General features: G+C 38.3%; 1 pseudogene; it reads right to left on the bottom strand.

The window, feature by feature from the left end:
* Positions 1 to 1,626: 1,626 nt before the first annotated feature.
* On the bottom strand, positions 1,627 to 2,103 carry LOC109372473 (60S ribosomal protein L23a pseudogene; annotated as a pseudogene).
* Between the last annotated feature and the right edge of the window lie 5,952 nt (positions 2,104 to 8,055).

Below are 8,055 nucleotides of genomic sequence, written 5' to 3'. Positions count from 1 at the left end.
GTTTTTAATATATTTTAGATATTAGTCTTATCAGAGGTGTAGTTGGCAAACATCTCCCATTCACTTGGTTACCTCTTTGGTTGATGCCTTCCTCTGCTGTGCAGAAGCTATTTAGATTGATAGAGTCCCATTCACTTATTTTTGCTTTTATTTCCCTTGCTTTTGAGATCAAATTCATAAAGTCTTCTCTAAACCCAAGCTCCATAAGTTTAGTACTTATCTTTTCTTCCATGCAATTTATAGTTTCAGGTCTTTTATTTAGGTCTTCAATCCATTTGTGGTTATTTTTCACGTGTTATAACAGATAGCAGTCTGGTTCCATGCTTTCTAATGTGGCTTCCCAATTTTCCCAGCACCATTTATTGAAGAGGCTTTCGTTTTTCCATTGTATGCTTTTGGTGCCTTTGTGCAAAATTATTTGCCCATACAGATGTGAGTTTATTTTTTGGTTCTCAATTCTGTTCCATTGGTCTGTGTGTTTCTCTGCCAATACTGCGCTGTTTTGATTAGTCCCACTTTGTAGTATAATTTGACAGCACGGAGTGTGACACCCCAGCCTTGATCTTTTTTCAGGATTGCTTTGGCTATTTGGAGTCTTTTGTGATTCCATACAAATTTGAAGATTTTTTTTTAAAATCGCCACTGGGATTTTGATGGGGATTGCATTAAATCTGTATATTGCTTTGGGATTTTGATGGGGATTGCATTAAATCTGTATATTGCTTTGGGTAATATATCCATTTTAACTATGTTGAGTCTTCCAATCCATGAACAGGGGATATCTTTCCATTTCTTTGTGTCTTCATCAATTTCTTTTTCATCTCTTGTACTTTTCAGTGTATATATCCTTCACATTCTTTGTCAAGTTTATTCCTAGATATTTTATTAATTCTATTGCAATTGAAAAAGGATATGATTTCTTTTTCAATTCTTTTTCAGAAATTTTACTGTCAGTATATAGAAATGCAACAGATTTTTGTACATTGATTTTGTATCCTGAAAGTATACTATATTTGTTTATTTTTTGGAATAGTTTTTGTTGGAGTCTTTAGGGTTTTCTATATAAAGAGATGTGTCATCTACAAAAAAAGTAGCAATTTGATTTCTTCATTCCCAATTTGGAGGTTTATTTCTTTCCCTTGCCAGATTGCTCTGGCCAGCACTTCCAATACTATGTTGAGTAACAAAGGGCATCATTGTCCTGTGAGTGATCTTAGAGGAAAAGCTTTCAGTTTTTCAGCATAAAGTATGACATGAGCTGAGGGTTAGCCGTAAATGGCCTTTATTATGTTGAGGTACGTTCCTACTATACCCATTTGGTTAAGTGTTTTAATCACAAATGGATTCTGTAGCTTGTCAAATGATTTTTCTGCAAGTATGCATATGAACATATGATTTTTATCCTTTATTTGTTTATGTGGAGTATCACATTGATCGATTTGCGTATGTTCAACCATACTTGCACCCCTGGAATTAACCTCACTTGGTCATGATGTGTGATTTTTTTTTCTTGCTTAAACCCCATTATTTATTGTGTATGAGCATGTACCACAGTATGGACTTCCCCCAGCACAACCAGAAATCAACATAAAGAAACATGTGCAGCAAAAAAAATTCTATTTAGAATTAGCCAGCTGGACTCAGTTTGATTATTCCAATTTTGTTGGCAACATCCAAAGCATCATAGTCAGGAGCCAGCCGAACATATGCGTTCTTCTCTCCATCAGGCCTGATCAGGGTGTTGACCTTGGTCACGTCAATGTCATAGGGCTTCTTCACAGCCTGTTTGATCTGGTGCTTGTTGGCCTTGACATCCACAATGAACACAAGTGTGTTGTTGTCTTCTATCTTCTTCATGGCTGACTCAGTAGTTAGGGGGAACTTGATGATGGCATAGTGGTCAAGCTTGTTTCTCCTGGGGGCGCTCTTCCGAGGATATTTAGGCTGCTTTCAGAGCTGCAGCATGTTGGGCCTTTGGAAGGTGGGTGACGTGCGGATCTTCTTTTTTTTGTGGCTGTGGACACCTTTCTTTGCCTTCAAATCCTTTGCTTTGGCTTTGGCTTTCAGAGGGGCAGGGGCTTCCTTCTTCGCTTTCGGCGCCATCTTCGTAAAAGGCTGTAATCTTTTTAATGTATTGTTGTACTCGATTTGCCAAGATTTTCTATAGGATTTTTGCATCTGTATTCATCAGAGATATTTGTCTGTCGTTTTCTTTTTTGTGTGTTATCCTTCCCAGGTTTTAATATTAGAGTAATGCTAGACTCATAAAATGACATAGGAAATATTGCCTCTTCAATTTTTTAGAAGTGCTTCAAAAGGAGAGGTATTAAATCATCTTTCAACGTTTGCTAGACTTCACTAGTGAAGTCATCTGGTCCTGCACTTTTCCCTTTGAAGAGGTTTTTAATGATTGTTTCAATTTCCTTACTGTTGATCAGTCTATTTAAACATTTCCAGTCTTTGAGATTCAGTCTAGGAAAGATATGTATTTCTAAGTACTTGTCTGTTTCTTCTAGGTTATTGAATTTGGTGGCATATAGTCTTTCATAGTATCTTTTCTGATCCTTTGTATTTTGTGTATCTGTCATAACTTCACTGATTTCATTTCTGATTTTGTTTCTTTTCTCTTTTTTCCTTAGTGCATCTAGCTGGGGGTTATTAATTTTTATTAATCCTTTCAAAGAATCAGCTCTTACTTGCATTCATCTTTTCTATTGTGTTTCTGACCTCTATTTCCTTTAATTCTACTATAATTTTTATGATTTTCCTTCCTTTTGATGACCTTGGGTTTCATTTATTCTAGTTCTAAGATGTAATGTTGTTTATTTGGGATTTTTCTTGTTTTTCTGATAGGCCTGTAATCATACAAATTTCCCCTTATTACTGCTTTTGAAGTATCCCCTAAATTTTCATATGTTCTATTTGCCTTTTCATTTCTTTCTTTGTGTATTTTGATCCGTCCTTTTATTTCTTGTTTGACCAAGTCATTCTTTCGTAGCATGTTGTTTAATCTCTACATATTTTTTGTGTTTCTTGTTTTCATTTTGCACTTTATCTCCAATTTGAAAACACTGTGGTCAGAGAATATGCTTGGTATGATATAAATCTTCTTAAATTTGTTGAGGCTTGTTTAGTGTCCCAACAATGGTCTATCCTTGAGAAAGTTTCATGTGCACTAGAGAAGAATGTATAATCTGGTGTTCTGGAATGAATGGCTCTATAAATGCAGGTTAGGTCCACTGGTCTAATGTGTCATTGAAGGCTGATATTTCTTTATTGATTTTCTGTTTGGATAATCTATCCATATATGTCAATGGTGTGTTTAAGTTTCTCCCTTTACTTCTGTTAGATGTTGCTTTGCATGTTTTATGCTCCATAATTAGAAACATACAAGTATACTGACAAGCGTTATATATTCTTCATGTACTGTCCCCTTTATTATTAAGAAATGCCCGTCTTTGTCTTGTTACCTTATTTTACCTTGAAGTCTATCTCATCAAATATAAGTATGGCTATACCTAATTTCCTGTGGATACCATTTGCTTGGAGTATCACTATCCATCCCTTCACATTGAGCCTATATTTGTCCTTAGAGCTAAGACATGTCTCTTGAAGGCAACATGTAGTTGGGTTTTGTTTTTGGATTCGATTTCCTACCCTGTGTCTTTTAATTGGTGAGTTCATTTCATTTAGATGTAAAGTGATTATTGATATATGAGGATTTCCTATAGCCATTTTGTCTTTCTTTTCCTGGTAGCTCGGTGTCTCCATTGTTTCCTTGCCCTTGTATTTCTTCCTATGTTTTTAATTTGGTCTTATTCTATAATTTTTTTCCTATGTTCCTTTTTTAAATGTTATTTATTTAAGTTCTGCATGTTTTATTTGCATGGTCACCATTAAGTCGATGTAAAAGAAATTTTCATATTTACATCCATATCGATATCTATATATTTACATAGATATTTATATATCTATATAGCTAGAGATATATGGATTAATAGCTTGATAGATATACATATTTATATATAGTAGTCATTTTTTTCTGCGTGTATATTATCTCCATTCCCTTTTTAAATTCAGACGTTTACCCCTACCACTTTAATGGTTTTGTTGTCACAAATTATCCCTATTTATGATGTGATTCTTTTTGATATTGTAGTTGCTATTGTCTTTTAGTCTTTTTAAAAATATTTTTACCTTTTTTAACCTTTATGTTATATTTAAGTGTATAGTGCCCTATTCTGAGAGTAGTTGCCATTATCTGCTTGTTATTCATCTTACTCATAATTTTGCATCCTTTTTGTCTCTTAGTTTAAGGGAGAATAACCCACTTCTGTGCTTCCTGTAATGCAGGCCACGTGGTAGAAAATTCCATCAGCTTTTTTTTTTTTTAAGATTTTATTGGGGAACTAGGAGTGGGGTACAGCGTTGGGGAATTGGGGGAGGATAACAGACAAGTTGCTGTCCTTTTGTTCTTCAGTCTATTTGTGGAGAATGTTGCTTCACTGGCCCATGTTGGTATTATCATTGTGCTCTTCCCGGATGAGGCAGTCACTCGCCGACCATTGCATGACTGCTCACGGTGGCTCACAGCAGCCGGCCGCTCATGCTGCCTGCCAGCCACTCACAGTAGCACAGGGCCACCCACTGCAGCAGGGGATACAGCCTACACCATTGCCAGTGACTCACGGCAGTCCAGCTCCAGGTTGAGCTGTTGTTCACCATCTTAGCTATAGAGGGCGAAGCGTCACTGGACCTCATGTGGGATCCGAACCAGGGCCCTGCTGCTCATAGTTGAGTCCCAAGCCAACTCTTCACCAACTCGCCACTTGGCCAGCCCTACATCAGCTTTTGTTTGTCTGGAAAGTTCTTTATTACTTATTCATGTAATAATATAAGTACAGCTTTGATGGGTACATTATTCTTGGCCAGTAACTTTTCTGTTAATAGTTTGTATATTTGATTCCACTGTCTTCAATGTTGAGAGTTTCTGCTGAAAAATCTGATTATTGCATAGGAATTCCTTTATAGCTTACCATCTCCTTTTCCCTGGCTGCCTGGAAAATTATTTTTGTCATTAATTTTTAAGTTTAAATATAATGTGCCTCGGAGAATGCATTTTGGAATTGAGATAATTGGCTGTGCTGTTTCCTTCTTGAATTTGAAGATCCAGTTCTTTTCATAGGTTTGGGAAGTTCTCACTGACGATTTGTTTGAATAGGCTCTCTGTACCCTTTTCCCTCTCTTCTTGTGGTATACCTGATATTCTTATATTGCTTGTTCTGATACAGCCAGATAATTCTTATAGAGTTATTTCATTCTTTAGTTTTTCTCAAGTCTCTCTCTTCTTTCTGTGCATCATCTCTACATTTTTGTAATTGAAATCACTAATTCTTTCTTTCATATTATCAGCTCTGTTTCACAAGCTGCCTATTTCATTTTTAGTCTTCTTTATTGAGATCTTTAGCTCTAGAATTTCTGTTTGGTTCTTTTTTACAGCACTCAACTCACTACTACGGTTTCTGCTGGAGCCTGCTGCTAGCTCTGGGAAGGTGGAGGAAGGCAGCCAGACCCCCATGGCTTTGTATTCTGCCTGGCAACAACAGCTGCTAGAACACAGGTGTCACACTTCTGTATTAAAACTCTGCCCTGATTACTGGGTTCAGATATTATTAAATGCTGAACACTTAGATAGAAATGGTCAGGACTACAGAGTGCCTCTGCAGCCTGATTCCTCCTCTCTCCTGAGACCTGTGCTGAGGACTGGGCTGCATCTGCACCACCTGTCTCTATTCCTGTTTGCGCGATTCACACACTTTCAGATGTTTCAGCACTCGGTTCTCTCAGATGTCTTTGTGTATTGCACAGGGCATCTTTTGTTGAATTATAAATATTCAAATAGTTGTAACTTCATGGGAGAAATCAAGAGGACCTGTCATGCCACCATTCTTTTGATGTCACTCCATAGTTACCTCTAAAATGTGTAATGACCCTGATAATTTAACAGCAAACATTCCTCATTCACTGCACATCCATCTTACAAAAACCCTGGTGTTCATTTAGGGACTTTCATTCAGCAGGTGTTTGACATGAAGATGGTTAAAACTGAGGCAAGACATTGGAGCTCTAGGAGATTAATGAAACAGGTAAAAGTATAAAATTCTTAGATGAATCTTCATGACCTTGGATTTGGCAGTGGGTTTTTAGGTATGACACCAATAGCAAATGAGAGAAACATGAAATAAGATAAATTGGTCTTCATCTAAATTAATACTTTGTGCATTAAAGGACACCATTACATTGTATTGAAGATGTAAAAAATTAACAAAAAAGAAAGAAACCTCAAGGAAGCCAGGGAAAAGAAGATGGCAACCTACAAAGAAAACCCCATTAGATTATTATCAGATTTTTCAGCAGAAACTCTACAAGCCAGGACAGAGTACAATCAAATATTCAAACCACTGAAAGAGGGAAATTATGCACCAAGAATAATATATTCAACAAAGATACCATTTAGATATGCAGGAGAAATAAAAACCTTTCAGACATACAGAAGCTGAGGGAATTTTCTACACGGACCTGCATTAGAACAAACACTGAAGGAGGCTATTCAACCTGAAACAAAAAAGGAAAAGCATACAAAACCATGAGTAGTATTACGAACAGAAAGACAGAAGCAGGAAATGGCAACCCCTACAGCAAATAGGACACTACACACTTGAACATAAAATATAAGATAAAGAAGAAAATAAAAAACAAAAACAGAAGAAAAAGGCAATTTGCTACTGCAACTCAGAAATCAACTCACATCATAAATAGGGAAAATTTGTGACAACAAAAACATAAAAGGGGAGAAAGTAAAGGTCTGAACCGGCAACAGGAAGTGAAGGAAGCATGCGGAAAACAAAATACTCTAAATATGAGACTTTCTCTTTCATAAACTTAATGGTACCCTCTCAAAAAATCCAGAACTGAAATATATAACATAAAAAAAGAGGCTGGGCTAGCAGAGTGGCATGTTGGTTAGGAGTTAGCTTGGGATGCCAACTCTGAGAAGCAGGGCCCTGGTTCGGATCCCACATAAGGGCCAGTGACACTATTTCCTCTACAGCTAAGATGGTGAACAACAGCTCAACCTGGAGCTGGGCTGCCGTGAGTCGCCAGTGATGGCATAGGCTGCAGTGGGGTTGGCCGGCCGCTGGCATGAGCTTTCGTGGCTGCTGTGAGCCGCCGTGAGTGGCCGTGCAATGGCCAGTGAGTGACTCACTCACCCAGGAAGAGCACAATGATAATACCAACATGGGCCAGTGAAGCGCCGTCCTCCACAACTAGACTGAAGAACCAAAAAAAGTTCTTCTGTCTGTTCCCCTTCCCCAATTCCCCAATGCTTTTCCCTCCCCCAATTCCCCAATAAAATCTTAAAAAAAAAAGGCAACTGAGCTGGCGGCCCAAATCCTGCAGCAGCTGAAGGGTTTGGGGGCTCCCCAGGAAGGGCCACAAGTTGACAGATGTGCATGAGGAGGTGTCTGGTTGGCCTCACCTTTTGTACCTGCTATCTGGCTTTGTACCTTATGAACAAGTATGTCCTATCTGTCTTGAAACTTACCTATCCTACATTGTTTCAAGTGTGGCACATGTTAATTGGGCTTTTCTTCATGTGTCATGGAAACTGGGCTGGGTAAAGATCAACAGCAGTTTTGGTGAGAGCACGTGCTTTGAGCAACAGGGTTGCCAGTTTGATTCCCACATAGGCCAGTGAGCTGGGCCATTTGCAAGTAGATTAAAGACAAAGACTTGAGCTGAGTTGCAGCTGAGCTGCTAGTGGGCAGCTGCATTGTTCACTTGATCAGAGCACATGCTCTTAACAATAAAGCTGTAGGCTCAACTCCTGCATGCGATGTTGAACTGCACCCTCAGCAACTAGATTGAAAATGGCGACTTGAGCTGAGCTGCCAGTGGGCGACCTATTGGCTTAGTTGGTTAGAGCGCGTGCTCTTAACAGTAAGGTTATTTTGGCTTAACTCCCACATGGGATGGTGGGCTGTGCTCCCCCGC

The sequence above is a fragment of the Hipposideros armiger genome, unplaced genomic scaffold, assembly GCF_001890085.2.
Source record: "Hipposideros armiger isolate ML-2016 unplaced genomic scaffold, ASM189008v1 scaffold_639, whole genome shotgun sequence".
In the NCBI taxonomy this organism is placed as follows: Eukaryota; Metazoa; Chordata; class Mammalia; order Chiroptera; family Hipposideridae; genus Hipposideros; species Hipposideros armiger.
This window is presented reverse-complemented; position numbering and strand designations above follow the sequence as displayed.